The sequence below is a fragment of the Crocuta crocuta genome, unplaced genomic scaffold (assembly GCF_008692635.1).
Source record: "Crocuta crocuta isolate KB4526 unplaced genomic scaffold, BGI_CrCroc_1.0 scaffold163, whole genome shotgun sequence".
NCBI classification, from domain to species: Eukaryota; Metazoa; Chordata; class Mammalia; order Carnivora; family Hyaenidae; genus Crocuta; species Crocuta crocuta.
Genome location: NW_027529533.1, coordinates 2662013 through 2684528, shown reverse-complemented (window position 1 = coordinate 2684528; position 22516 = coordinate 2662013). Strand labels below are relative to the sequence as shown.

The 22516-nt window shown below is 38.2% G+C and overlaps 1 protein-coding gene across 5 annotated transcripts in view; it reads right to left on the bottom strand.

Annotated features, from left to right (window-relative positions):
• LOC144229229 (uncharacterized) overlaps nt 1–22516 on the bottom strand; it is a 360150-nt gene that overhangs the window by 224389 nt on the left and 113245 nt on the right. The window lies entirely within an intron of this gene.

The following is a 22516-nucleotide window of genomic DNA, read 5'->3' as shown; positions in this document are numbered from 1 at the left end:
CAGGAGCAATCTCTCACTAGTCTGTGTTTCCTCAGAGCCAACCTTACTGTCTGACAAATTCTCAATAAGAATTTCATAAACACATGTTAATGAGGTGGGAAGGAAGCAACTACCTCTGGAGGGAAAAGCTGTCAGTTCTGTGTAGTCTTACCCAAGTTATGACTGTAAAAGATCAAAGCCAGCAGATAACATCCTGAGAGAGAGGGAGTCATCGTACTTACTCCTCTAGATCAAGGGCCCCATGACCACTATGGGGGGCATGGTAGATTCTAGCCAAAGTGTCTGTTCATTCTGTTGAGCTTGGATGATCCAATACCCTGCTGCTAAAATATTAGAAGAGGTAGTACAGTATAGTGATGAAAAGAATGGACCTTAGGGGTGCCTGGTGGCTCAGTCAGTTAAGTGTTGGACTCTTGATTTCAGCTCAGGTCATGATCTTATGGTTTGTGAGTTCGAGCCCTAAGTCAGGCTCTGTGCTTACAGTGCAGAGCCTACTTGGGATTCTCGCTCTCCCTCTTTCTCTGTCCCTCCCTGACTTGTGCTCTCTCTTGCTCTCTCTCTCTCAAAAATAAAAAATGTTTTAAAAATACAAATAAACAAACAAACAAAATAAAAGAATGGACTTTGGTGTCAGGATCCTATCCCTAATCCCTCATAGCTACGTGACTTTGTGCTTTCTTAACATCTCTGTTTTATCACCTGTAAAATGGGTAATAATAACATTTTCTATAGTAGTCAGTAATAGACCCCCTAAATATGTTCACATCCTAATCCCTAGAACCTGTAAATATGCTATTTTACATGGCAAGGTGTTATTAAGGCTGCTGATGAAATTAAGGTTCTAATTAGCTGACCTTAAAATAGGTAGATTACCCTGGATTATCTGGGTGGGCTCTTAGTAATCTCAAGAGTCTTTAAATTTGGAAAAGAGAGGTAGAAGACCCATTCTCCAAGTGATATAGCATAATAAAAGATTCTAACAACTATCAGCTTTAAAAACAGAAAAAGAGGGTGCTGGTGGCTCAGTCAGTTGATTGTCCAACTCTTGTTTTCAGCTCAGGTCATGATATGAAGTTTTGTAGGTTCAAGCCCCACATCAGGCCTTGCACTGACAGCACAGAGCCTGCTTCAGACTCTCTGTCTCCCTCTCTCCCTCAGATAAATAAACATTAAAAAAAATTAAAAAAAAAAAACAAAAACAGAAAAGGATCATGAGCCAAGGAATGCAGGAAGGCTCTAGAAACTAGAATAGGCAAGGAACTGGATTCTCCTCTAGAGCCTCCAGAAGAACACAGCCCAGCCAACATCTTGATTTGTAGCCCTAGGAGACTCATTTTGGATTTACAAGGTCCAGAACTATAAGTTAATATATGTGCATTATTTTAAGTCACTAAATTTGTAGAAATCTGTTGTAGGAGACATATGAAGGTAATGCACTTTTATCCCGTACAGGTACTGTAAGGATTAAAAGAGTCAGTATGTGTAAGAATGTGTTTGACATAGATGAGGCTCATATAGTGTCTTCTCTCATCCCGTATGAGAAAGATGCCTGACTAGTTCAATACCTTTGGCTGTATAATCCACTCTGGATAGCACTACTTCATTATATGATTAGATAAATTATGAAGAATATATTCAAATATAATTATGTAAATAGAAGCTTTCAATATACAATTTGACATTGTAACTTGGGATACAGACAATATTCTTAAGTATTTTCTAGGTCCCAATATCATTTCTGTCTCATCAAGGTGCTTTATTGGGATAGGAAACAAGTGAATTGACTCTGAAGATCAGAGCCCAATAATTCTAGATGCCAGTTCTGAAACTCAATTGTCATGAGATTCCTTACCTCCTCCTTCTCACCCTTTTGAAAGGAATGATTTTTATATTCACTGTTAAGCAGTTCTGTCATTAATGAATATTCTGAGTGAAGGCAAAGAGATTCATTAATATTTTCACCAATTAAAGAAGGACAACTATCATCATTAGTTGGCTTAAACTGAAATCCTCTTAGTTTAATAAACTCATCACTGCCATTCAGTAAAATACAATACACCCTGCCAGAAACAGCCTTCTGCCCTGCATAATGGCTAAGTTTAACTGGCAAAGCAAACTGTAGTATTAAGTGAGAATTTAATGCCCAACCCCACTCCATTCATGATTATAACCAATCTTATAAAAACTGGATGGTTCCTTGGAATGTTCATGACCCATAAGGCTAAAGACCTCATTGTTTTCATGAAGACCATTTCCCCAGCAATTTATTGAAAGGAAGGCTATGTTTATTCCAGTCAGGTTTCACCCATCCATTTAAAGCTTTCTAATTTCACTTCCTGGTAATTGTTCCCCCAGCATTTCCTGTAACTGTGCCTGATCTGATTCTTTCTAGTCCAGAATGTTATTTTTATTGCAATGTAAAACAGAAAACATTTCTGAATTATAATTGGAAGTCCTAACTGGTTTCCCTTGTGATGCTGAATAATTTAATCCTGGCTAATTAGGCATGGGGAACCTCCGACTCACCCTGCAGAAAGGCTTACCCTGACTTCTAGTGATCCTTCTGGAATATGGCTAATTTTCAGAAGCCAGGTGTAGTGATAATGAGCACATCTTTACCTCTCTTGCCCTCATGAGGGAAACTGGAAATTTCTAAAGTGGTATTTAGATGAACAATGATGCTTTTGCAGCATTCTAAATTATCAACAGGAACATCCTGATAATGACCAGACCATCAATCTTCTCCAATCTCAGGTCAAAGGGAATGTGCCTGCCTCAAGTCTCCCTCCTGGAGGTTTTCCCAGGAAACAGAATGTTAACCTTATGTGACTTTTCTTTTTTTTTTTTTTATTTAAGAAAAATGGGCAATTACCTTTGCTCTGCACCCTTCACAAACTCAAGTTTACTCTTCTGAAGATTTTAGCAGAGTTACAAGGTGAATATTTGTGTCTGTGCTAATTGTCTGTTCCTACTTCAGTTTGAGGGATTGCACTATGAAAAGACAAAGGAGGCCAACAGGAGCAGAGTACTTCTGGGATACTTACAGAAGTACTTCTTTGATAAATGTACATTTGCAGGCTGAAAAACCACATCTATTCTTAAATATATTTTCATCAGACTCTGACAATACTGCAAGTGCCTGCTGCCTATATTCATTTTCACTAAATGTTGACTTCGTATCACCAACCATTTTCATCTTTCATAAATGTTTCATCTGTTCCTAAAAGGAAAAAGAAAGCTGTCAACATAATTTTAATTCTTTTTCTGACACGTCTTTTTAGGTTCTTATATTTGCATTTTTCCTTTTTTGCATTATTTGGTCTATTTGGTCTTCTTTCAAGCACTGATAACAAAAAATTCAGGAGGATATCAAAATCAATGGGTTTTATTCTTTTTAAATGATGAAATGCATTGAAGGAATAAGATTTATAGAGCTGAAAAGGAACTTTAAGGTTCTTCTACATCTGAGAACACATATTAGAATTCATCTCCCACAGGAACTTTTTCGTTTGACCATTCTGCAAAGCCAGCACAGACTTTTTAAAGACTGTGTTACAGGGCAGATGTCATCCCTGACCACAATCCAGGCAACTTGGGCCCTATTGTGTTACACTTCTGCAATCTCACTCATTTACACCAACCACATGCCCCCCGCACACAGGTGGGTTTGTCCAATAGCCTCATTTCTTTTCTTTCTTTCTTTTTTTTATCTAGTATAGCTAACATACAGAGTTAACGAGTTGCAGGTACACAATATAGTGATTTGACCGCTCAGTGCTCATCAGGACAAGTGTGCTCTTAATCCCTTTCACCTATATCACCCATTCCCCCCCACCAACTCCTCTCTGGGATCATCAGTTTGTTCTCTAAAGTCAAATGTATGGTTTTTGGTTTGTCTCCTTTTTATCCTTTGTTCATTTGTTTGGTTTCTTAAATTTCACGTATGAGTTAAATCATACAGTATTTTTCTTTCTCTGGCTGACTTATTTTGCTTAGCATTATATCCTCTCGATCCATCTATATTGTTGCAAATGGCAAGATTTTATTCTTTTCTATGACTGAGTAATGTTCCATTGAACATATATACCACTTCCTCTTTATCCATTTATCTATCAGTGGATATTTGGGCTGCTTCCATAATTTTACTTTTGTAAATAATGCTGCAATAAATATAGAGGCGCATATATTTTTTCAAATTAGTGTTTTCATTTTGGGGGCTGGATACCTAATAGTGGAATTACTGGACCATACAGTAATTCTATTTTTAATTTTTTAAGAAACTTACATACTGTTTTCCACAGTGGCTGCACTAGTTTACATTTCCATCAGCAGTGCACAAGAGTTTAGTTTTGGTTTTTTTTTCCCACAGCCTTGCCAAAACTTGTCTCTCTCTCTCTTTTTTTTTTTTTATTTTAGCCACTCTGACAGGTGTAAGGTGATATCTCATTGTGGTTTTGATTTGTGATGTTAAGTGATGTTGAACATCTTTTCATGTTTCTGTTGGCCATCTTCTTTGGAGAACTGTCTATTCATGTCTTCTGCTCATCTTTAAATCAGATTATTAGGTGGTTTTTTTTGGGTTGATTTTTATAAGGTCTTTATATATTTTGGATGTTAACCCTTTATCAATGGCCTCATTTTTTAACAAATGGTTCTGAAGTCCAATAAGTCCATTACCCTTTGCTGGTTAGTGGCAATCCTAAGCACAAGAAACAGAAACTCTCAATCACCAATTTTTTTCCACTCTACTAAATCATTCATCACAATTAAAAGGCAAGATTCATTGAATTATTACTATGCATTTCAGTACTGCCTCTCATATCAGGAACCTGACATCCACCCCTACACACAAAGAAATTGTCAGATAATTGACAGCTGACTAAAAAGTGGAAAATTTAGAGGCTATCAAAGGCTTTCAAAAGTCAGACTTATTGGGACAACTGGGTGGCTCAGTGAGTTAAGTATCCCACTCTGGATTTTGGCTCAGATGGTGATCTCATGGTTCGTGGGTTTAAGTCCTGCATTGGGCTCATGCTGACAGCACTGAACCTGCTTGGGATTCCCTCTCTCTCTACCCCTCCCCCACTCACACCTTCTCTCTCAAAATAAATAAACTTTAAAAAAAAGTCAGACATCTTCATATAAACTTTAATGAGTGAAGCTTTTTCACTAAACCCTACAGTTGTTTGCTGTTATTACTGATTAGGCAATTAGTATGTGCCAGTAGCATACAAAACAGTTTACATTTAATTATATCATATTATCTTGTTTAGTCTCATTTAGTAGGTCATGCTTTACGAATAAAGAAACTGAGACTTGGAGGCCATTAATAATCTCCTAGGGTTATATAGCCAGTAAGTGGTCAAAGCAAAATTTTATCTGAAAATAGAGCTCCCTATACTTCTACAATCAATTAGTAACTCCTCTCTCAAAGTCAAATCAAGTAATACTTATTGAAAATAATTTTCACTCTATTTGTCTTTTTTTCCTGACCTATCTTTGATAAAACAGAAAAATATATTGCTAGCATTCTCCCAAAGCTCAAAAATTTTATTGTTAAGCCAGGTTATAGCTTTCTTTAAAAAGATTGATGGTGCATCCCAATGGTAGAACACTTCTGGACCGTGGTCTAAATTCATTATATTGATTCTTATTATGTTTTCAATGAAATACAGAGTAACTGTTTACAAATACCCACCCAGACTCTATCCTTTTATCTTTCTTTCCCTTTTGTTTTCTCACAGGTTAAATAATTCCAAATGCTTGAGGTTTTATTCAAAGGGTCCATTTCCAATAGTGTAAGCATATTGTGCTCGCTTCAACAGCACATATACCAATAGTGTAAGCATATTTACACATCATTCCTAAAATGTGTGGTTCTTCTAATTGGGGTAGATGTGAGCAAAAACCCTCTCTCAGGCTCTCAGGCAGTTCTGGAGGAATCAATTTCGAGAGATGCTCTTTCCTAAAAGTGATCTTCCTGAGAACAAATATACTTAGGGCACCATGCAGATTCTCTGTTCCCTCCTCCTCTTTCCCAGAACCCCCTATCCTTCTTCCTATTCTGTGAAAGGCAGACCTCACCCAAGCTAGATCTCCCATTAGTGCATGACCCTGCGATGTAGAAACCACAGGCTACAAAGAGGCAATTCAAAATGCTGCTGAGAATGTGAATGACTCTCTATTGGGCTATGTATCCTTCTATAAATCAGATGGCTTCCAATTCACTGCTTTCAATCTAGTTAAATAAAAACTAAGTGAAACAGTTCATGATAAAAAAAAACTTTTCTTTCCCTATTCTAATGAAAGATCACTAGTTGATTTTTTGGCATTTAACTTAAAAGTATTCCAAAAATTGACTGACGCTGCAATAGCCAACTTGCCATTTATTCATTTATGAACAAGGTTTCAAATACTTACAAATATAAAAAGGGGAAAATAGATTTAATACTGATGCTAACTCTGTTTCATTTTAGCAAAAGTAATCCACAAGTATAAGAACCAATTTTTAAAATGTCTGTCTCATTATGTGATGCATTTCTAATAAATTTTACCTTTTATGTTTAATAATTACCCAAGCTTTCATGATAACTCTTCACAGAGAAAACAGTAACACTTTGACACATATGATGAGAGAAATACATTAAGATAAATCCAACTTCATTGTAAATTACTGTGGTCTTTAGACCCTTAAATGTACTGAATACATTTAATGGAAATGCAATAAAATATAAGGAATGCAACAGTTTTAGTTTGAAATGTCCATATTTACAGGTGGTAAGATATCTCTTTGCATTTACTTGAATTTACATTTAAAATTTTAGAAGTTAAATTTAAAATGTAGGAAGGAATATTTCATCTTTCAAAATCCTTTAGAGGTACACAAGGGAAAAAATTAGAAAGTAATATCTATGACCCAACTGCAAAACTCTTTTTCTCTTTATTAGTATTTATTCTTACAGCCTAAATTGAATGGTCTTTAGTAGGAATTTCCTAAAAATTCACAATGTCTTGAAAAAATCTGCAGCTCAGAGCTGCATCTAGGAGAATTACTTTGTGATCCCTATTATCTTTTTTTCCTGTGTAAAAATCTCAGACTTATACTTTTTTTATCATATTTTACTAGTTCAATGCAAAATATAGAACTTAATTATATACTGTTTCTTCTTTTCAATTTTTATTTAAATGCTACCTAGGTAACATACAGAGCAATATTGGTTTCAAGAGTAGAAATCAGTGATTCATCACTTACATATAACACCCAGCACTCCTCACAAGTGCCCTCCTTAATGCCCATCACCCATCAAGTGCATTCCACACCCACCTCCCTTCATCAACCCGGTTTGGTCTCTTTCATTAAGAGTCTCTTATGGTTTGTTTCCATCTCTCTTTTTCTCCCTTCCTATATGTTCATCTGTTTCGGGTTTTTTTTTTAATTTTTTTTAAATCTTTATTTATTTTTGAGAGAGAGAGAGACAGAGTTTAAGCAGGGGAAGAACAGAGAGAGAGGGAGACACAGAATCTGATGCAGGCTCCAGGCTCTGAGCTGTCAGCACAGAACCTGACACAGGGCTCAAACTCACAAACTAAGAGTTCATGACCTGAGCCGAAGTCAGACACTTAACTGACTGAGCCACCCCAGGTGCCCCTCATCTGTTTGGTTTCTTAAATTCCACATGAGTGAAATCATATGGTATTTTTCTTCCTCTTACTTATTTCAATCAGCATAATAGACTCTAGTTCCACCACATTTTTGCTTTGCAAAATCTTGCAAAGATTTTGTTCTTTCTAATAGCTAATATTCCATTGTGTATATATGCCTCCTCTTCTTTATCCATTCATTAGTTGATGGACATTCGGGCTCTCTCCATAGTTTGACTATTGTAGATAATGCTGCTATAAACATCAAGGTGCATGTACCCCTTCAGATCTCTATTTTTATATCCCTCAGGTAGTGCAATTGCTGGATAATAAGGTAGTTTTATTTTAAACTTTTTGAGTAACCTCCATATTACCTTCCAGAGTGGCTGTAGCAGTTTGCATTCCCACCAACAGTGCAAGAGGGTTCTCCTTTCTCTGTATTCTCCCCAACACCTGTTTCTTATGTTGCTAATTTTAGCCATTCTGATACCATGACAGTATCTCATCATAGTTTGATTTGTATTTCCTTGGATAAGTGATGTTGAGCATCTTTTCATGTGTCTGTTAGCCAGCAGGATGTCTTCTTTGCAAAAAAAAAAAAAAAATGTCTATTCATGTCGTCTGCCCATTTCTTAACTGGGTTATTTATTTTTTGAGTGTTGAGTTTGAGAAGTTCTTTATAGAGTTTGTATAGTAATTCTTCATCAGATAGGTCATTTGCAAAAAATCTTCTCCCCTTCTGTAGGTTGCTTTTTAATTTTGCTGATTGTTTCCTTCTCTGTGCAGAAGAGTTTTATCTTGATGAAGTCCCAATAGTTCATTTATGCTTTTGTTTCCCTTGCCTCCAGACATGTGTCTAGTAAGGAGTTGCTATGGCCAAGGTCTGAGAAGTTGCTGCTTGTGTTATCCTCTAAGATTTTGATGGTTTCCTATCTCACACTTAGGTCTTTCATTCATGTTGAATTTATTTTTGTGTATGGTATAAGAAAGTAGTTCAGCTTCATTTTTCTGCATGTTGCTGTCCAGTTTTCCCAATACCATTTGTTAAAGAGACTTTCTTCTTTCCATTGGATGTACTTTCCTGCTTTATTTGAAGATTAATTGACCATGTAGTTGTGGTCATTTTCTTTCTGCTCCATTGATCAATGTGTCTGCTTTATAATATAGTTTGAAGTCCAGAATCATGATGCCTCCTGCTTTGCTTCTCTTTTTCAGGATTGCTATGGCTAGTGGGGATCTTTCACGCTTCCATATGAATTTTAGGATTGTTTGTGAAAAATACTGGTGGTACCTTGATAGGGATTACATTAAACGTACAGATTGCTTTGGATAGAATAGACATTTTAACAACGTTTGTTCTTCCAGTCCATGAGCATGAAATGTTTTCCCATTTTTGTGTCTTCTCCAATTTCTTTCATAACTGTTCCATAGATTTCAGAGCACAGATCTTTTACTTCTTTTTTTTTAATGTTTATTTTTGAGAGAGTAAGCTAGAGTATGAGCAGGGGAGATGCACAGAGAGGGGGATAGAGTATCAGAAGCAGGCTCTGTGCTGATAGCAGAGACCCCAATGCAGGGTTTGAACTCATGAACCGTGAGACCATGACCTGAGCTGAACTCAGACGCTCAACTGACTAAGCCACCCAGGTGCCGCAATCTTAGATTTCTTTGTTTAGGATTATTCCTAGGAATCTTACGCATTTTGGTGCAATTGTAAATAGGACCGGTTCCTTCATTTCTTCTTCTGCTGCTTCATTATTGGTGTATAGAAATGCAACAGATTTCTGTACATTGATTTTATATCCTACAACTTTGCTGAATTCTTGTATTAGTTCTAACAATTTTTTGGAGTCTTTAGGATTTTCTACATAAACTATCATGTCATGTGCAAATAGTGAAAATTTGACTTCTTCCTTGTCCACTTGGATGCCTTTTATTTCTTTTTGTTGTCTGATTGTTGAGGCTAGGACTTCCAGTACTATGTCAAATACTAATGGTGAGAGTGGACATCCTTGTATTCTTCCTGATCATAGAAGAAAAGCTCTATTTTTCCCCACTGAAGATATTAGCTGTGTGTCTTTTGTATATGACCTTTATGATGTTGAGGTATTTTCGACCTATCCCTACTTTGTTAAGCATTTTTATCAAGAATGGATGCTGTATTTTGTCAAATGTTTCTTCTGTATCTGTTGAGAGGATCATATGGTTCTGATCTTTTCTTCTATTAATGTGGTGTATCATATTGATTGATTTGTGAATATTGAATCACCCCTGAAGCCCAGGGATAAATCCCACATGATCAGGTGAAAAGAATCTTTTTATTTTTTTAATGTTTATTTAGTTTTGAAAGAGAGAGAGACAGAGCGAGAGCAGGGAAGGGATGGGGGGGGTGGGGGGGGCAAAGAATCTGAAGCAGGCTCCAGGCTCTGAGCTGGCAGCACAGAGCCTAATGCAGAGCTCGAACTTACAAACCACAAGATCAAGAGCCAAAGTCAGACACTTAACTGACTGAGCCACCCAGATGCCCCAAATTCTTTTAATATATTGTTGGATTTGACTTGCTAGTATCTTGTTGAGAATTTTTGCATCCATCTTTATCAGGGATATTGGCCTGTAATTCTCCTTTTTAGTGGGGTGTTTGTCCGGTTTTAGAATCAAGGTAATGTTGTCCTCATTTAAGGAGTTTGGAAGTTTTCTTTCCATTTCTATTTTCTGGAACAGCTTGAGAAAAATAGGTATCAACTCTTCCTTAAACTTCTGGTAGAATTCCCCTGGGAACCCATCTGGCCCTGGACTTTTGTTTGTTGGGAGATTTTTTTTATTGCTCGTTCAATTTCTTTGTGGATTATGGGTTTGTTCAAACTTTCTATTTCTTCCTGTTTCACTTTTGGTAGTTTTTATGCTTTTAGGAATTTGTCCATTTCTTCCCGATTGCCCACTTTGTAGGCATATAATTTTTCAAAATATTTTCTTATAATTGTATTTCTGTGGTGTTGGTTCTGATCTCTTTTATTTATTTGAGTCCTTTCTCTTTTTTTAGTATTTTTTAATGTTTGTTTATTTTTGAGAGAGAGACAGAGCATAAGCAGGAAGGTGCAGTGAGAGAGGGAGACACAGAATCCAAAGCAGGATCCAAGCTCTGAGCTGTTAATACAGAGCCCAACATGAGGCTTCAACTCACGAAGTATGAGATCATGACCTGAGCTGGAGCCAGATACTTAACCAACTGAGCCAGCCACGCATCCCTTCCTTTCTTCTTGATAAGTCTGGGCTAGGAAGTTATCAATGTTATTAATTCTTTCAAAGAATCAGCTCTTAGTTTCATTGATCTGTTCTACCAGGGATTTTTTGTTTGTTTGTATATCATTTATTCCTGCTCTAATCTTTATTATTTCCCCTCTTCTGCTGGTTTTAGCCTTTATTTGCTGTTCGTTTTCTAGCTGAGTCTACTTGCTGAGACTTTTCTTACTTTCTGAGGTGGGTCTGTAGAACAGTATAACTTCCCCATTAAGATTACTTTTGCTGCATCCCAAAGGTTTTGGACTGTTGTGGTTTTCATTTTCACTTGCTTCCATGTACTTCATCTCTTTTTTAATTTTCTGGTTAATCCATTCATTCTTTAGTAGGATATTCTTTAACCTTCATGTATTTGTGGTCTTTTCAAATTTTCTCTGATGGTTGACTTCAAGTTTCACAGCTTGTGTTCTGAAAATATGAGTAGTATGATCTCAATCTTTTTGTACTTGTTGAAGGTTGATTTGTAACCCAGTATGAGATCTATTCTGGAGAATGTTCCATGTGTAGTCAAGAAGAATGTGTATTCTTCTGCTTTAGGATGAAATGTTCTGAATGAGAAGGATGGACCTGTTGGTTTTTGGAGAGGATTTGGGAAATTATTGCTAAGTTTGGTGCTTAGATCTTTCTCAAAGCCCCAGTCTCTCTCTCTCAGCTACCTCCAGCCTCTGAGACTTGGTTGAGTTCATGTGGTCAACAAAATCTCCTAAGATACTGACAGACAAACAGCGTTTGTCTTTCCTCATCAAGGACAGTGGGGGCCACAACCTTCCAAAAGGATGGGCTGACATACCCCAATAGCCAATTCTTTTACCAATTCTTCCGCTCAGGTTAAGGTAGAGGCATTGAAAGTAATTTTTCCTTAAAAATATTAATGGGAGATACTAAATGAGCATTTGAGGGCCTCTAGTTTCAAGAGCTGCAGTGGAAAGAAGCAGTAGCAGGGAGGTGGGTGGATGAGGAGGAAAATGAAGTGAGGGAGAAAGGAGAAGGAGGAATTCCCCAGCCCTAAAGCGCCTATCATCTAAGGAAGATAACAGTAGAGATCATGCTGAAGTATAAAAATCCATTCAGATGCTTAGTCATGACTTAAAACCACATACAGTCGATAGACATAGCAGGGAGTAATAATTAGCAAATTTCTTAATTAGGATATTTCTTAACCTTCTAGAGTCATTTTTTTCATACAACCAAGAATTCTTGCTACTTGCTAAATACAGAAACACCCATGAACAAATGTGAATGAATTTCCACCAACATGTTTGCATTTCACCATCTCACATTTCACTACAGGGACTCAGGTTCAGTCAATGTCATGCTGTGATTCTCACAAGTAAGGTATAGGGTAGAAGTGAAGCTAGCATTTTCCTTTCAGATAAATGTATAATTAAAATCCTGATTCATGGATCTGCTAATTGAACTTCCTGCTGTGGACATAGGACATTCTTGGCAGGAAGAATAAGGAACTGTTCCAAAGGGCTCAAATGGCCTTATATTTTTTTAACTACTTCAATTTGCCTGTCTTTGAACAGTGATTGGAAATAAAAGAATGTGAGTGGGAGTTAATTCAAGAAGGAAATAAAGGAGATAAATCGTTGTAGAAATGTGATAGGTGTTTCTCAAATGAAAAGAAAGTGGAAGTGGAGTTTATCTACTATAACAGAGCTGTTCCTGAAACCCAAGAAGTCATTAAGCAGGAAGGAATTTGCTCTTTGTTTCCATCACAACATGGACAGTAATGTCAACTCCTAGCCAATCCTAGATGTTTGTACTCTTACTAAGGCTGTATGTCAATAACCCACATCATGCTCTTAGCAATAGGGTTTGGAAATTGGGAGAATATCCCTGGTGCCAGACTGCTCCTGAACAGTACCACTCTGGAAGGCTGCCTCTTACCCAGGCTTTTCAACATCTGCACAAATGTCTTGAGTATCTAGTTTTCTCCGTTCCTCTTCCCCTCTACTCCAAACTCTGAACTTGAGCTAGCTGGCTGGGTCCTACTTGGTGACCTCATTAAACATTTTTAGTTCTTAAACTCAGGTGTTCAAAAAAGTTAACAGATTTTTATTTCTATAATAACTCTGCCTTCAAGCCTCTATTTTGTTGGGTAAGTAAAAAAAAAACAAAAAAAAAAAACAACTTCAGATTTTCTTGGAATCCCCTCCCCGCCAGATAACTCCCCAGGATTTGGCTACAGTTATTAAGAAGGCCCAACACTCCGGGGTCGTAGGTTTTGTTCATATGGTTACCATTCTGTGGACATGACCTCTTCAGTTCTGGTGACTCTCTATGGCCATGCTTGAGGCATGGCAGTCTGCATCAGGGCTGCCCATGATCCAGATGCAATCCATGACCAATAAGTATATGTTGCATTTATGAATAATTATGCTAGTTTCCATCTCTGTCCAATTTTGGTTTTCTGACAATTTTAGCACAGTGCTTTCAAAGCCATTTCTCTATTCCACAAGCTGCTGGATCTGCCAATCTATCCACTAAACTCTCAATGCCTACCTGGAAATGGATCAGATTTACTGCCCATTTGGTCTTCATCTCCAGTGGCTTTGTACAAATGCTCCCTCACTGACTTCCCTCTAAAGCTTTTATTCTTTACCTCTGAACTCAGTTGCCCCCTTCATTCTCAGCATGTCTACAGCCAGCTAGTCATATAGACTATCTAGTTCTGTAGTCTAACTTAGCATTCCCAATGTCTGTCTTGGTCTATGTAATGTGAGATGTTAATACATATTATAAGGAAAAATTCACATCACTGTGAAGTGTTGGAAATTCACATCATTGAGAAGATCTGGTGAGGGGTTCAGCAGGTAAGAGGGCAAAATTTTGTCTATTTAGGATTTTCAAACTTATTTTAACATGAGCCTTTTTTGTCATGTGATGTCTATTATTAACATCCCACTGAGCTTTATCTCTTACAACACATTTTGGAATATGCTGATATAACCCATTGTGGGAACAAATTTTGAAATGAAGTATGGAGGTCACACCAGCAAGGAAGTCATCAGTAGATTGATCAATGTAAATTAAGGAAGACTTTGGGAATGAAGGGGGTCTGGGGCGTGATCTCAAAAAAGTAATGGGTACAATTGAGAGAGAGAAGGCAAAAGGCGCTTTCAAATTAGTAAATTCTAGGAAAGGTAAGTCTGAAAACTCTTAGAACTGGCAGTAAAAGTCAGAGGAGACTGTGTGAGACATGTTGTGTGGATAAGAACATTTGTGAGGTAAATACTGTCAGGATTGAGATCCCACTGACAGGACAATGTCCAGGCAGGAGAGGAACTACTGAATCACAAGATGCACAGCATACCACATCTAGTATGGGGCTCTTCTAATGTTTTAGATTTAAAAGTAGACTATTCTAAGGTCAGCAATTACACCTTATTATCTAAAAAATAAGCTTCTTTTTCAATTCTTTGTTCCTTCTGAGCTTAATATTTCACATTCTGATTAAACACTCCTCTCTCTGCTTTCATCCTTAAAAAACCATTGTACAACTAAAATACTAGTTGAAAGAAAATGGTGTCCAGACTTGTTATTTACCTTTCAGATTGTACCTATAAAATAAGCACATTTATCTCTCCAGGGATTTGTAGTGTAAACTGAATAAATCTCTCACTTTAATAATACAGCCCCACAGTAATTTAAATCTCAGCTATTTCCAAAATATCATATTGGTAAAGTAATCCTACCACACAAGGTTTTCCTTTTCACACATATGCCAAAATGAGATGTACCCACTAAATTGTACCCCAGGTGCTGAACAGCAGTCTATTATTATTAAGAAATGTTGCAAAGATACCCGCTCTGCCAAGTGTTTGCATATATCAATTTCAAAAAGCTCGAGATAACAGACTATCTATTGTGTGTCTTATGATAAAAGCACCTAGTTTGTTATAAACAGGTGATAAGCTGCAAGCAACCCAAGTGACACTGATCCCAGGCTAGTCTTTTTGCCTTCATAATTGGGCCACTGTTGTTTCCCATAAAGCAGGTAGGATTAATTTCCCATAAAACATAAATAACAAATTTTCTTTAATACCTTCCTCAACCCTAATATACCCACATGTAGGACTCACCCCTCCTACTCAAAGAATATATAATCTCTTCTCTTGCCCAATGCCAAATCCTCACCCTGCTACGGAAACTTCATGTCAAAAGACCTCACTGTTCAAAGGAAAAGCTCCTTTCATTGTAGAAAAGTCTTCAAAGACACTGGAACCACAACATATGCAGCTTTATTAGCATATGGGATTTCAATTCACTTTTTTATCCTTCACTCTCTCAAATCCCTCACACAGCAAACCCTGGGACTATGACATTGGCAGAACTCTACAACTGACTCATGCCCTCCCAGGAATTATATTCTTTGGCATGTAAATTATTTATTTTGTTGTTCCTTTTCATAAGTGTTCTTCCCCAACCAACTCTTTGTTAATTACCACACTGGTTGAGTGACTGAATTCAGAATTTCATTAAAATTCCTCAGTAACAATAATTAGTTTGAGCATTCACCCATATAGATTGCATACCTGCAAAAAGGCAGAAAAGAAGTATTTTTAAGACAAACTCATTTGTTTCCCTTCACTTCTCTATTTAAGAGGAACTGCAGTTGGGCGCCTGGGTGGCTTAGTCGGTTAAGCATCCGACTTTCTCTTAGGTCGTGATCTTGCGGTTCGTGGGTTCGAGCCCCGCGTCGGGCTCTGTGCTGACTGCCAGCTCGGAGCCTGGAGCCTATTTCAGAGTCTGTATCTCCCTCTCTCTCTGACCCTCCCCTGCTCACGCTGTCTCTCTCTCTCTCTCTCCTAGAAATAAATAAAAATATTTTTTTAAAAAAAGATTTTCTTACAACTTAGGGTTTAAGTACTATTTGAAAGAGCATTTAAAAAAAAAAATAAGAGGAACTGCAGCCTCCCAGACAAAATATAAATAAAATTTACTACTTTAATTCTTTCTGTCAGAAAATATCTATTAAGTGGGGTGCCTGGGAGGCTCAGTTGGTTAAGCGTCCGACTTCAGCTCAGGTCATGATCTTGCAGTTTGTGGGTTCAGGCCCCACATTGGGCTCTGTGCTGACAGCTAGCTCAGAACCTGGAGCCTGCTTCAGATTCTGTGTCTCCCTCTCTCTCTCACCCTCCCCTGCTCACGCTGTCTCTCTCTCTCTCTCAGAAATAAATAAAACATTTTTAAAAATTTATTTAAAAAAAGAAAAAATATCTATTAAGTGCCTCCTTATTGATTAATACTCTGTTAAATCATGGGGAAAGCAAAGGTTATATACAACTCAATCCATGCCCCAAATCAGTGGTTCTCAACTGGGTGTGATTTTGCCTCTCACCCTGGTTGTTTGGCAATGTCTGGAGACATTTTGAGTTGTCACAGCTGGGAGGTTGGGGGGTAGGACTGGGGTAGGGGGTAGGCTACTGGCATATACTGGGTCGAAGCCAGGGATTCAGCTAAGCATGCTACAATGCACAGAAGACTCCATTCAACAAAGACTTATTCAGATCTAAATATCAATAGTGCTGAGGTTGAGAAATCCTACCCCAAATCGGAAAGGTGGTTAAATAATAATTTGAAATACTAACTTCCTTTTGTTCCCCGATTTTTTTCCTTTCTCTTCTACCAAAATGAAATAGGTTAAGTCAGTTCTGTGCCCCTTGCCTCAGGGCAAATAGATGAGGGGGGGGTTAGGAAAAAAAGAAGTTTACAAGGCTTTCCAATTTTTATGGGAAGAGGATTTAAGAGCAAAGATGGAATTTCTAGTAAAAACTTGAAAGAGGACAGATCTCCCCAAGTTTGGAAAGGGTTACTTCTGGACTGGAGAAAGAGAGAAGACAGGAAGAGGGTCTGCGTGTCTTAAGTACAGAGGCCTTGCTTATTGGCAGCACTCGCAGGGAGTCAGAAAGAGAGGAGTGGTCATGGATTGCATCTGCATCATGGGCAGCCCTGCTGAAGGCTCCCATGCCCCAAGTATGACTGTAGAAAGCCACCAGACCTGAAGAGGTCATGTCCACAGGGGTGGTAGCTATCTGAACAAAACCCATGACCCCAGGGTGTTGGGCCCTCATAACAACTATAGCCAAATCCTAGGGAGTTATTTGTGGGGGAGGGATTCCAAGGGAAGCTGAAATTGTTTCTTTTTTTACTTATCCAGCAGAATAGAGGCTTGGAGGCAGAGTTGCTATAGAAATAAAACCTGTTCAATTTTTTGAACACCTGAGCTTATGAACTAAAAAAATTAACTCTACCTTGGGAAATAAGACTAACACAAAGAAAACAGGAGTTGATTAGTGAAACTTCAGTGCTAACAATGCCCACAATCTCAGAGACTCACAATAGCAAACATCTATGTTGTGCTCATGTTTTACCTCAACTACTGCAGCACCACATGTTTTCTCATTCTAGGATTCAAGCTGAAGGAGCAGCTTCATTTTTGTAGCTGAAAGGATGAGAGAGAGAGCTGACAGGAACACAATTTCTCTAAGAAAAACATAGGGAATGTCACATCTGTTCATATTCCATTGGACAAAGCATGATCAAGCCCAACCTCAATGAAATAGAGATGGATAACCTCTTAAAGGGAAAAGGGAACACACTGCAGACAATACCAATAATTATCACAGAGAGCAAACATCAGGAAACATACTATAACAATGATCTGAACTGAGACATTGTGGGAATCCTGAGAAAGTGAGTGATAGAATGGTCAGGAAAAGCACCATGGACTATGTGGACATTGACATGGGAACAAAGAAAGGAAACAGACCCCATTTGGTATCCTACCACGTGCCAGGAACTGAACTCCGCATCTCATGTTTCTTTAGTTCACCCAACCATACTCTGAGAAAACAAACTCATTAACTTGCCTGTCATCATTCAAGCCGTATCAAATACCTGATTCTAAAATCCACATTCTTTCCAACACATGGAGTAAAACTTAAGATAGTTGAAAGGAAGAGGGGATGGTATTACAGGCAAGGGAAAAGCTAAGAACATAGTCACAGAGGCAGAAATTTCATTTTTACATGACAGTAAATATCTGTCCTAATCAGAAGAGCAGGCTGAGTCAGAGAGTTGTAAGAACTCAAGATTAGTGGGAGAGATCAAGTCATGGAGGGCCTTTATAGCTGAGAAGAATAATAAGAGAAGAAATGATAGATTGGGGTCGAGACATCTTGCCATTAATAGCTGGGTGAACCTGGGAAATTGTCTACAGGCTCTGAAGTTGAGCTCACTCATTTATGAAATGGAAAGATGTGGATAAGAGAATGCAGTAACAGATGATTTCTAATTCTCTTATAGAGGCAATGCATAAAGGTCTAACAGACTTTAAGGGAAGGTCATTGACTCAACCTCTTGTTTTTTTCCCTTCCCAATTCCTAGGTTTCCCAAGCCCCAGGATGGAAGGGATGTAGGAAGGGCTGGAAACCCACCCTACTCACAAAGCCCTGATTCTGAGAGTGGGGAGAGTAGCCAAATTTGTCCATATTCACAGGCCAGAAATTCTGACTTTCTGTAAGAAAGCACTGTCACTGACATGATGAATGAGGTGTTTAAGAGCCATGAATATGGCAGGGAGATGCTACACAAAATGGAGGGTGGGGAGCTAGCATCAGAAAAGGCAACCAGAGGGATTTTGCAGCCATTTTGGTGAGGAGGCTTAAAAGGGGCATTTAAAAAACATTTCCAAGGTGACAGTGGAAATGTACAGGTCTGGATGTGTTAATTTAGGGTGTGAGATCAAAACTGGCCTCCCTTCTGAAATAGAGTCTCAAAATGGTTTGTGAGTGACTCAAATCCTGCCCCCTTCACCTCCTCAGGGTAAAACTGTTCTGTGCTTTTTAACAAGTCAAACAAATCAGAACTTTGGCCACTTTAAAGTGCTCTTATACCACACAGATGGGAGTTGTCACTCCAGTAAATTAGCTAAGTATATTTTAGGTACAATTGTAAAGGGCCCATTATTTACAGCAGCGCTGGCAGTGCCAGGCACCTTGTGGTTGTGCATTGAATATGGAATGATAGTGATTGCCTATTAAAAGTTTTACATTTGAGGCCCACAGTTTTGCCTCCTGGCTCAATAGGGAAAAAAACAATGACTTTTCTATGGGAAAATACATAAAATACATTCTCTAAACTCATGCCACCTGAAATATGACACAGTTCCAAAACCTTAGGTGATTTTACTCCCATAAGTTCAAATGTCAGAGTGAGGAGTATGGGATAGTAGTTTAATTGCTGCCTTGAATGTGTATCCAAACTAGAAGGCAGACAGCAGATGAAATTCAACCTCTTTGTGGGGAGAAAAAAGGAAAGAGCCAATCTGCTCAGCAGACATGTATAAATCAGACTACACTCAAAAAACAGTTTTTGCTGAAAATTTCAGATTAAAATGTACCAGAAATGGGACTTGGAAGGAAAAAAAACTATGCCAGCGCTCAGCTATGGTCAGCATTCACTACTGGTTTGCTCCCTCCAAAGTTGGTGCTCTTGCTCAGAGATAAACCATAAACAGATGCCTCCAGAATTTTTTCCATTAATTTAGCTCACAACAGTTGGTCTGTTATGAATTAGGATTTGAGGGGATACAAATGAAAAGGAGAAATTTAGTTTATATTTGAAGAGTGGAAATGGAGAAGGGGCATTTAAAAGACATTTCAAGATCATTGAAGGATCAAACAAAAGAATTATTAAATAACCACACAAGGGAGAGATCTATCCAGTTCTGTAGACAAGAGCTGTGCTGAGAACAGCAACATGAACTGGAAAACTCCCGAAGCCTTGGTCCAGGTCTGCTGCCAGTGATACGGGCTTCATTTTCATTTCACCATTATGCCAAACACTGTGTGCCAGGCATCATGCTAAGAATATAAAATGTGATACTGCCCCCACATATAGTGGAGGAAACCATAAGAGGAGTATGAACCATATGACTATAGAGAGAGCCAATGGATGCAGTGACCACTCAGGCCTATGACAGTTCCAATATCCAACATCCTACATCCTCTGAGCTCAGAGAAGGGCCTGACCAGCATGGGCTGAAATGGACAGGGAAGTCTTTGTCATGAGATGAGTCTTGAGCTGTGCCTTGAAGAACAGGTAGGATTTGAATTATAACAGCTTGAAGGATAGGGCAGGAGAGTGGGTGCTGGGGAAGCAATGTAAGCAGAAGTGAAAGAAGTAAAAAGAGGAGTAAAAAGAGATAAATTGGAGTCGTATTAAAGGAATCTTAAAAACTAGGTCAAGAAGTTTGGAACTTTTCCTCTGAGGAAACCAATAGAAGGTTTTGGTTTTGGTTTTGGTTTTCTTTTTTAGCTGGGATCATAGAATTTGATGAAAACAATATACGGGGAGAACTGAACCTATTAATAATGTCAAGCACAGGATAGATTGAAGCAATGGGGACCAAAGAAAGGAGATGAGCAGAGGGTTATTGCAATAATCCATTGGGCCTTGACCCAGGGGTGTGGCATTTAAACAGAAAGGAGTACAAGTCCTCTGCCAAGATGAGATAGATTTTAAACAGAAGGATGGACAAGACCTGGCAAGTGACCAGAATTATAGGACAAACAATAGAGGATACAAAGTGGCTCAGAAATCTTAAGGCTAGGTAAGCTGGGTATTATTAGGGTTACAGAATTTTTTCTTTTAATGAGAAAAAAACATGTGAATATGGACAGGTGACAAACTTGCCCATCGTAATGCCAAACTTCAAATGACATACAGAGAGGGTTGGTTGTGCAATTGGTATTTACCTACTGCACATCTTTATTTTTAGGACCATCTATGAATCATAAAATGCCTTAGCTTGCCTAAAAGACAAACTGTTCCATTTTCAGCTGCTTGTGTATTAATTAACCTTCAGCCTGGTCATTTACAGACACACTTGTATCCTTGCTATAGTTAATTGTAGGTACTGAACAAGGTTACTCTTACCAACAGAGAGGTTTGATTATAATGCATGTTCCATTGTTTTAATCACAGTTCTCTACACAAAGATATACAGAGACAAGATTGGAAGAGTAATTGCAATGCCTTCCCCCCAAACAAAGAAAAATCCATTTACCTAAGCCAGGTAACACAATTACCATCATAGTGACATCCCTGGAAGGAGAGACTGGATGACAGAGTACTGAAGCAAATTCCTTAAGCACCCACAGTCTCAGAGAATAAGCAGAAGAAATGGCAAGAAATTAGTTTTTGGAGAAAAAACACAAAATACGGCATTCCCAATAAATAAGCAAAGAGAATGACGATAAGACAAAATGGCAAAGAAGGAAAAAAACCCAGTGACTGGTACTGTTCTTTGAACAGTAACTTTTAAAAACTTCTGAAAAATCATTTTTCTGAGTACTTTGGGAGAAATTAAGAAATAAAAACAAGGGCATCTGGGTGACTCAGTCGGTTAAGTATCTCACTTCAGCTCAGGTCCTGATCTCATGGTTTGTGGGTTCAAGCCCCACATCGAGCTCTGTGCTGTCAGCCAGAGCCTGGAGTCTGCTCTTGATTCTGTCTCCCTCTCTTTCTGCCCCTCCCCCACTCACACTCTGTCTCTCTCAAAAATAAACAAACATTTTTAAAAAATTTTAATACAAGAAAAAAAGAAATAAAACAGGCAGAAGTCAGATAAGACCTTTGGGGATGTGAACATTTGAAACAGAACATGAATGCTTTGAAATCTCAGACTCCACTAGAAATTATCAAACAGACCATCTTGTTTAGCCTATTCAATATACTTTTGCAAGCTAAAGACTATGATTTACAGTTTAGCTCTCCTTGAAAATACTTAGAGAGCATCTCTTAAAGAGCTAGCACATTAAAATATTAAAACTACTGGCTTCATTTCCTAGTTCTTTTCTTATAGGAATTTGAGAGCCCCCTCTTTCAGAGCTGCATTAATGTTTAAGAACTTCTTGAAACCAAACAAAACAGGCAGATCACTGAAGTTGAGAGAAGTTACAATCTTTATTTTTAGTTTCTTCTAGAGATCGACCATCTAATTTAAAGACACCTTCTCATTTGATCCTTGATATATTCCATGCCCATCCTTCAGGCACAGACCACTTCTGCAAATAAACTGTTCAGCACCAGAAAGACTGGAGGCTCTACTGGGGTTCAAGCATCCTTTTGGACACACTACTCCCCATTGTGCAATTTACACAGGATTTCATACATGAAAAAAATCTCACATTCAAACAATAAAAATACTATTAAATTCTTGGATAACCTGGAGATTATCCAGTAGTCATTTTGTTCAAGGAAAAAGAGAAGGGGGAATCCAAGTACTTAAAAGAGCCACAGAGCTACTTGGAGTTTCCCATGAAACTCCCATGAACCAGAATGTCACCTGGCTATTTATCGTAGTCCAGGAGATGGCAGCTCCCTGTTAACAAAGAACAGCGACATTCTCAGGTTAAGGGATCTCAGAGTTGAGGCCCCTCCAACCCACTAACAGTCTTGCAGAGTGGGAAACCCTCTCTGATGAGTGTCAATCCTCTCCAAAAAGGAAAATTCACATGCTCGAATCTGATCAGTCAAACCTAATAATACTCATTTCAATAGGACA